The 9,529-nt window shown below is 39.6% G+C and overlaps 1 pseudogene; it reads right to left on the bottom strand.

Annotated features, from left to right (window-relative positions):
- Positions 1-2,943: 2,943 nt before the first annotated feature.
- On the bottom strand, positions 2,944-4,038 carry LOC131757223 (actin, cytoplasmic 2-like; annotated as a pseudogene).
- Between the last annotated feature and the right edge of the window lie 5,491 nt (positions 4,039-9,529).

Genomic DNA, 9,529 nt, shown 5'->3' with positions numbered 1-9,529 from the left:
TCTGGTGTAGACGCCTGGATTTGAATCCCACCAGCTACTTACCAGCTGTGTGACCTTGAGGATGTAAGTTAATATTCCTTTGCCTGTTTCCTTCTCTACTAAGCAGGATAATAACAGTTACTTCACTGGGTTGTGTGAAGATTAGTCTTTATACTAATGTATACACTTTAGTATATATATTACACTTTATATATATAGTGTGTATTTATACTTTATATATATATTTATAAATGTAGTATATATTTATAGTATATATTTATAAATATAGCATAAATTCATACTTTATATATCCCCTATATATAATATAAAGGGGATAAAACATTGCCTATCACTTGGTAAGAATTTTGTAAATGTTAGTTATTATTATTTAAAACAATAAAAACAGCAAATAAACATTTGTATTTCTACAAGTGTTTGTACCTGAGAGAGGAAAAGAGAAGATTTTGAGTGTATGTGAGAGAGAATGCTTTCTCTCATTCCCTTCCATTTTGTTAAATTGTATTAAAAGCTCTTGCAACTTTTTAAAAATTGCAGGAACCAACTGATTTGACTATGACTTTTCCTTTGAAGTGGTCAAAGAGAAAACTGCTTTGTCTGGCTGGAGATTCATTCAAATCCAATTTACACTGTATTCAATTTACATTGCTACATGCAAGCAAGCTTAGGCTCACCAAGACTCCCAAAGAGTTGGAGAAACACAGAAGATGGTGCCTTCTCTGTATCCACTGGCCTGACCATGCAAATCAGTCCATTTTTCATTCCACTTTTCTGTCATTCTTTGAAAGCAGGTATTTTGAGTATTTAAAAATGTTAAAAACTTATAATCAACAGTAGTGTGTCATTTTTTTCTTTTCTTTTTTTTATGTGATTTTTGTTCGTTGATTATATCGGCACTTTAAAAAAAAAAAGAACCATGTTGTTACAGGCCACTGAAATATATAAATATTGCTATTCAAAGCCATTCATCTGATGGGAACAACTCTTATATAAAGAGAGTTGATAAAGGGGAGAGAGGATCCAAGGAAAGAGAGACATTTAGTCATCTATCAAGTTGTGAGTCCCTGAACACAACTGATAACAGGCATGTTTGTTTCAATGAAAATTCAATAAGAAATAAGCTTTTATTTTAAAAATCAGAGTTATGATAGGTTAATAATAAGAAAGACTTGAGCAATCTTTCCAGAAGTGGCCACATAATTTGTCAACTGAAGATTGAAAGTCTTGTTGTTGCTAATAAAGTAACTCAATCTTCTATCCACAAAGATCAGCAAAAATGGCAACTTGGACTGTCCCAGAATTTAAGTCCATAAAGGGTGAGTGTGTCATATTTAGTGTTGTTTATTTCCTTAGATGTCAGATTAAGCAGTCATTAGTTCAATCAAAATACTTAATATTATTACTTCATATAAAATGCTCCATAGCCTCTGTACACATCAAAGTGTAAAATTTACACAAAAATCATTACTTGCCAATATTTGTGGACCTTAATAGTAAATCAAGATGCTATCTAGTCTAGCCAGCTAGAATGAAATTTCTTTTCTTCCTTCTCTGGGAACTGCTTTCTCTCAGCCTTTGGCAAAGACTTTGTCAAAATTTTAGGCTAAGTAGATGTGCAGTATATATTAATGATGTAGAATAAATTATTCTGAATGCTGTAATATCCCAATGTCCAACTGTTCTGAAACTTTCTGCCTAGAATCGTAATGATATGATTCAACTCAGAGTCCAAAAGAAGAAGGGAAAGTTATTGAAAAATGTACAAAAAAGATTTAAACTAAAAGTTGGAGAAAGTTACATAGAATGAAATAAATTCTTGAACTGATAAGAGAATTAATTGTAACTTCTAAAGGAAGCAGGTTGAAAGTTTCTCTCTCTTCTTTCTCATAATCCCTTATTCTTTCTTTTGAAAATTTGAGCCATTTGGAGGATTTTTGAAGACAAAAATTTTAAGGATTGGTTTTATTTATTTATTTATTTTTGCGATATGCGGGCCTTTCACTGCTGTGGCCTCTCCCGTTGCGGAGCACAGGCTCCGGACGCGCAGGCTCAGTGGCCATGGCTCATGGGTCCAGCAGCTCCGCGGCATGTGGGGTCTTCCCGGACCGGGGCACGAACCTGTGTCCCCTGCATCGGCAGGCAGACTCTCAACCACTGTGCCACCAGGGAAGCCCTAGTTATTTTTTTAATCTTAGGAGTGACAAAATTTTGTGTGGTTTACCTCCACCCGAACAATCAACTGAATTTGTTGTCGTTGTTTACTGCAGTACTTTTATTTCCCTCACAATGACCAAATGTTGCTGGGACCAAATGTTCTCACGTGACAGTAGAAAACCAACATTTGCTGTCATCTCTTAAAGAATTGGGAATTGCATACGAAAACCTTACATATATTGAAAGGATGAATACATTTATAGGTGTAAATGCAAACCATTTTCCATCTCAAGGGAAGTAACAACCACCAGGTATTCTGGCAGGAAATTGTGAGGTAAGAAAGGAAAGTGGGTTCTAAGGTTGGGACCTTCCCAACACCGTCAGACACCAAAGACAAATGCCAGCTGGCTCAGGACTCTTGCCAGCCTCTAAAGAAATCCTGGAATAAGCAGCTCTTACACACGAATACCCTGCACAGGTCAAGAAACTCATGGGCTCGCAAACTCTCAGTAGTGAGGTAGTGACAGAGCTGCATGTATTGGGGGTTTAAATCAAAGATACGTACAGGATATTAAACATAAACCAAAGGAACAGTTAACTTAAACAGAAGGTCAAAATCAGCAAGTTGTACAATCCAGGGCTGATAGCAGATACAAACTTCAAGGACAAATTTCTTTTCAAAGGCTATTCCAGTTTCATGAGGCTAGCATGAGGTGTGCACACTTGCTAGGGCAAATTTATACTCTTGAATGAACTTATGCAGCAAATTCTATGGGTATGCTTGCAGTCCATTTAGAAGCATTTGCGTTGGACGATGGAGGGGTGGGCCTCGTCATACTCCCGCTTGCTGATCCACATCAACTGGAAAGCCAGGATAGAGCCCCCGATCCGCACCTAGTACTTGTGTTCAGGAGGAGGGTTGATCTTGATCTTGATCCTGCTGGGAGACAGTGCTGGTGATCTCCCTCTGCATCCTGTGGGCAGTGTGGGGTACACGATGGTCTCCCCAGATGTCACCCTTCAGGATGGAGTTGAAGGTGATCTCCCGGATGCCACAGGACTCCATACCCAGGAGGAGGGCTGGAAGAGTGCCTCTGGACCACAGAACTGTTTATTGTGGTTGCTGATCACCTGACGGTAGGGCAACTCACAGCTGTTCTCCAGGGAGGAGGAGGACACTGCGGTAGCCATCTCCTGCTCCAAATCCAGGGCGACGTGGCCGAGCTGCTCCTTGATTTCACGCATGATTTCCCACTGGGCGGTGATGGTGAAGCTGTGGTCATGCTCCGGGAGCATCTTCATGAGGTAGTCAGTCAGGTCCCGGCCACCGTGGTCCAGACGCAGGATGGCGTGGGGCAGGGCATGGGGGGGGAGGCACATACTCCTGGTAGATGGGCACAGTGTGGGTGACCCCATCTCCAGAGTCCAGGACAGTACCAGTGGTGTGGCCAGAGGCTACAGGGACAGCACAGCCTGCACGGTCATGCACACGGCCGGAGTGTTGAAGGTCTCAAAGGAGATCTGAGTCATCTTCTCAGGGTAGGCCTCAGGGTTCAGTGGGGCCTCGGTCAGCAGCAGGGCGTACTCCTTGGGGACCATGCACAGCTCATTGTAGAAGCTGTGGTTGGTGCCTGTCTTCTCCATACCATGTCGTCCTGGTTGGTGATGATGCCGTGCTCCGTGGGGCACTTGAGGGTCAGGATGCTGAGCTTTGCTGTGGCCTCATCGCCCACGTGACTGTCCCAAGCCTACCATGACACCCTGTTGTCAGGAGTGGCCTATTATGGACGGAAACTTGTTCCCCCGAGAGGCGTCATCCCCAGCAAAGCCAGCTGTGCACATGCCAGAGCGATCGCAGATGAGGAGCATAGAGATTTTGTCTTTGCTAGTGATGGACCGAGGCAACAGCAGCGTGGAGCAGCCGCAGGACCAGAAGAGGCTGTCTGGTGAGGCCAATTTCAACTAAAGTTAACTGAGCAAACACTGCTGGAATGTCTAGGCTGTGTGGGATGTTTACGAGCCCAGGTGATGCCTTTCAGAAGATTAGATGCTGACAGAGACAGATACAGGCATCATATACTTAGGAATGAAGGACACTGAGAATAACCGAATTAACATCTCTGAAGAACAGATTCTGTTGTTTTTATGTTCATTTTTTTCTTGTGATCAATGATTATAGAAAACCTGGAAAATTCATAACGGTCCTCCAAACACTAGAAACCCTCACCTACCCACTGCCTCCCTGCCAGATAATCACCGCAGACGTAAATATAGTCTGCTAACCTGAAAGAGATATGAACAAGGAAGGTTAAGCATGAGAACTGTGTTAAAAGCAGAACTGATAACATTTGACAACTGATTGAATGTGCTGAGAAGGGAGTCATCAAGAATAACCATAATTTTCAAAACTAAGCAACTTGGTGCACAGTGATGGAATAAAGCACATAAGGAACTTGAGAAGAGTAAAAGGTTTCCAGGAAAGGAGAGGTGTCAGTTTAACTATCTGAAGTGCATGTAACAGCAGTAGAGTCACATGGAAATCCTAATAGATGGTTGGTTAGGTAGAATAAATACTACCAGTAATATTCTTAAGGTATTCATATTTAAGTTGGCCATTGAAATCTATTTTTAAAGATCACCTTAAACTATACATCACAAACTCTGAATTGTGCTGAGAATTAGGCACTGAAATTATATTTTGATTCTGATCATCAGCTCAGATGAATACATTATATATATATATATATATATATATATATATATATATATATATATATATATATATAGTGACCCTACCTTTATCTTTGGTATAAAGTTATAAAGAGATATGCAGTGAATATTCCTCATTCATAAATAATTCTCACTAATGTTTACCAATAATTTCCAATCTCAAGCACCTATGAAAATATCAATTTATTAAAACTCCAAGCTCATGGGCTTTGTTCTGTTCTACAAATGAGACAACAATGTCACCAAGAATGGAAAGGTCTTAACAGTGAAAACAAGTCATATTGCTACAACTGACACTTCAAAGCCTGGAGCCTAAGCCACCCCAAAAATGCTTACTGAGCCACTGTGGCTACCAGTCTCAGAGTTATGTTTCTGGATTCTGGAAGTGTTTGCCTCCTCAATGAAAGAGTATTGAAAATAGAAAGACCATTTGCCCCCCACCTCTCTCCATCCCTCTGGGGACACGATTATTTTGAGCTTCAGCAGCCATTTTCAACCATATGAAAAAAAAAAATCAGAAATATGCTGAGGATAGCAGTACAACAAAAATCAGAAAGTCATAGATCTTTTATGACATCTCTATAATGAGCTACCAACCCTGGAATTTATGCTGCCCAACTTTCTGTTATGCTTAACCATTAATTGACTTTATACTTGAAGCTATTGTCAGCTATAACTTGCAGTGAAGAGCAATCCTAATACTGTTTGTAAAGCACCTTGCATAGCAGCAGCACTCAACAGATTTTAATTTAAATAAAATTAATAGGCAATCCAAAGATCACTAGGCTCAGAGGCACATTGTAGAGCCCAGGTTTAGTCTAGCTGAAGAGTGTGTCTGGGATAGGGACCCAAGTCCCAAAGTCCAGCATCCTTCGCGTAACACCAGCTTGCTCATTACCTATATCAGGATGTCAGCTTTTGTTTTTCGATTTGTTCTTCAAGTGGTTGGATGCATGCCTTGAAACAGCCCAGGTTGCTGAGTTCCTGCAAGCTCCGCCCCCCTTTCGACATGACTGGACACTCTTCATCAGACTAATTTTCACTCCTCTGAGCATCGCTATTTACCATCATTCACCACTACATCTTCTCTTCCTGCTTCTTTCTACGGCCTTGAGAACAACCATGTTGGAGTGGAATAAACCAGAGCCTAGCAGGGTAAGAGAAATGGAAAAGGAACAAAGGCCTGAATAATCCATCAGCTGGCTAATCCATCTGTGAATAATTCATAAACTGACTAATCTGACCCTACCATCCTGCCTATACATCTAGAAAAAAAGAAAGGAGCCTTCAGGCAGCTAGCCTTTTCACTTCTTCTAACGAGTTCCAATATCTCAGGGCAAAGCCAAGAAGTGTCCCCACCACCACCACATCCACGGGGCTTGGAAGAGACAGACATTCAGTTATATGGTCTTCTCTGTTGTTTCACTGGTGACAGTAAAATACTTCAGGCAGAGGAAACAAATCATCAAAGGATTCAAAGGAAATGAGGTCATCAGAATCAAGTCCCCAGTGTTCCCGGGAAGAGAATCTTCATGGTTGAGAAAAAAGACACGAAAACAACATATTTATTTAAAAATCTGATTCTAGATCTTTCTTCCTTCTCAAGAACAAAAGTATGTATTTCTCAGTCCCCTCTGTGGGCTCACAGAATAGAGCTCCCAAGTCATAGAGAAGGAAAACAAGACTGCAACTTTTTGTTAACCTGGTTTGGAAGGATGGGTAAACACCAGTGTTATCTGTTATTGATGTGCTATCTGTCTTTGATATGGGAAGTCTATATTTTAGGGAGAAAAAGGTTTGATCCATAGAATGTCCCCAGGTACCTGATAATGGGACAGTGACATAGTGAGATTTTTTTTTTAATTTGGTGAGATTGGGAAGCAGGTAGCCAGTATCCACATCAAAACGTTGAAGAGGAAGATCTCTGTCACTCCACATCATTATCTGTTGAGTGTTTTTAACCCTGAGATGTTTTCCCCCTTGAATGAGAAATAAAACTCTAATGGAATAAAAGCAGGTATGTCCTAAATGCTTTTAGCATTTATTCTTTCATTCTCCACACCTTCAATCTTTTGCTAAGTTTCACCTCTCTGCTGGGCACAAGGACTCATAGAAGAATTGGGCAAAGCCTCTGCCCACGAGAGTTTGAAGATTTGGGGACAAAATTATTCATCTAGAAGCCTTGAATTAATTATATCTGGGCACCACCACTTGCCTTAATATAAAGCACATAGAATTCCATAGAACATGGCAGCCAGAAGAAAGCTTAGGGAGCTATCTGTGAAGGGGAGAAAGAAGGTAAGGAAAAGTTTGAGTAGCCCATCATCTGCTTTAACCTTCTCTGAATAATTAAAAGCCCAGCTGCTCCAAACTGCCCCCTCCAAACGAGAGCCCACCACTTAGTAGAGGTGCTCAATAATATTTATTAAGGGGATAAATGAGCCCTCTCTGTATTCAAATACATAAAAAGGCAACTCCATCACTGAGAGGTGACAGTTCAGACGGTGAAGTCTCCCAATCTCTAGTTCATAGCTTTGTCAGACACAATGCCATACAAGTGAAAATAAACCTTTTATCATTGATCTAGACCTCTCTTTGTCACTCACACTGGAGGCTCATCATTCTTTGACCTGCTTTATAAATTTTCATAGAGATTTTTTAAGTAAATATTTTACTGACATGTAACATGCAAACAGAAAAGTGCACAAATGGTAATGGTACAGCTCAAAGGATTTTTGCCACATAATCATACCTGGTTAACCAGCATCTGGATTAAGAAGCAGAGATTACTAGCACCCAGATTCCTCCCTCGTGACTCTACCTTTACCTGCTCCTCTTCCTCACCCCCACCAACACACACATACACACACAAAGGTAGCAGTTGTTCTGATTTTTATCACTATAAATTATTTTTGATTGTTTTTAGTTTTATATAAATAAATAATTAATGAGGTATCTTTTTGAAACTAGTTTCTTTCACACTCAATATTATATTTGTGGGACTCTTTCCTGTGGTAGTGTGTATTTATTACTGCCTCATATTCCACCTGGAATATACACATACATTTATGTGACCACCTACATAACAATATATTCATGCTTCTATCACTGAGGGACAGATTACTCTCATTTAGAGTTCTTAAGAATGTAGCTGAAAAACCATTCTAATTCACATTTTTTGGTGCATATATGTGCCTATTTCTCCTCAATATATACCAAGAAGTGAAATTGCTGGTTTAATATAAGTATATGTTAAACTTTATTAGAAACTGCCAGTTTTCCAAAGTGGTTTCACTAATTTACATTTCTATTAGCAGAGAATGAACATGCCAGTTTGTGCTTGTCAACACTTAGGATTGTCAGTTTTTGTTTTGTTTTGTTGTTTTTAGCCATTCTGATGGATACATGGTATCCCACCATGGTTTTAATTTGCTTTTCCTGAGGACAGATTGTATTGAACACTTTTTCATATGTATGTTGGGCCATTTTGATAGATAATTTCTTCTATAAAGTGTCTTCAAATCTTTTGCTGTTTTCAAAATTGGGTTATTGCTCTTTTTTGTTGATGAATACAATTTCTTTATGTATTGGGGATATGAGTCCTTTGTCATACTTTTGCACTGCAACTTTGCATTACCTTTTGACTTTCTTAATGATGTCTTCTAGTGAGCATAAATTCTTCATTTTAATGAAGTTCAGTGTATCAGTCTTCTTCCTTTACATTAGTCCTCATGTCCTGTTTAAGAAATCTTTGCCTACCCCAGGCTCATGAAGATCTTGTTGTGTGTTATCTTCTAGAACTGTGCCATCCATTAGGGTTGCCACTAGCCAGATGTGACTATTTAAAATTAGATGAATGAAAACTAAATAAAATTCAAAGCTAATTTCCTCAGTTGAACAAGCTGTATTTCAAGTGGTCAATAGCATTATGTGGCTAGTGGGCAAGGACTTTTCCATCTTCACAGAAAGTTCTATTGGACAGCACTGGTCTAGAAGTTCTGTTGTTTTAACTTTCACATGGCTATCCACAAGCCACCTGGAATTAATTTTTTTGTATAATGTGAGGTAGGGACATTTAATCTTTTATTGGATCCACTCATGGGATATTTGGCAATCAGGATTGTTTGCCTGAGAATAGAAATACACTTTCATTGTGTTACACCACTGAGATTTTAGTACTTGTTTTAGCAGCTAGTGTTGCTTACGTTAATAAATAGAATCTACAATGTCACTGGTCTCCATCTTCCACCTCTTTTTTTTTTCTTTTTTTTGATGAGGACCATTTTTAAAGCCTTTATTGAATTTGTTACAATATTGCTCCTGTTCTTTGTTTTGCCCTTTTGGCCACAAGATATATGGGATCCTAGCCCCCAAACCAGGGATCAAACTAGCACCCTCTGCATTGGAAGGCAAAGTCTTAGCCGCAGGACCACCAGGGAAGTCCTTGCCACCCTTTCTTAACCTTAGGTTTCAGTACATGCTTTCTTTTGGGTTAGGACTTCTAATGCCTATCCTACATTTTCTTCCTTCTCACCAACTCAATTTAGATATCTTGGGACCCCATTTGTAGAACTCCCTCCCTTCTTTGGATCATTGACATGAGGGGCACATATATTCATACACACAGGATAAGATATTCTTTATTGAG

This window comes from Kogia breviceps, chromosome 5 (assembly GCF_026419965.1).
Source record: "Kogia breviceps isolate mKogBre1 chromosome 5, mKogBre1 haplotype 1, whole genome shotgun sequence".
NCBI lineage: Eukaryota > Metazoa > Chordata > Mammalia > Artiodactyla > Physeteridae > Kogia > Kogia breviceps.
The sequence above is the reverse complement of the archived record's forward strand: the minus strand, read 5'-3'. Positions and strand labels throughout refer to the sequence as shown.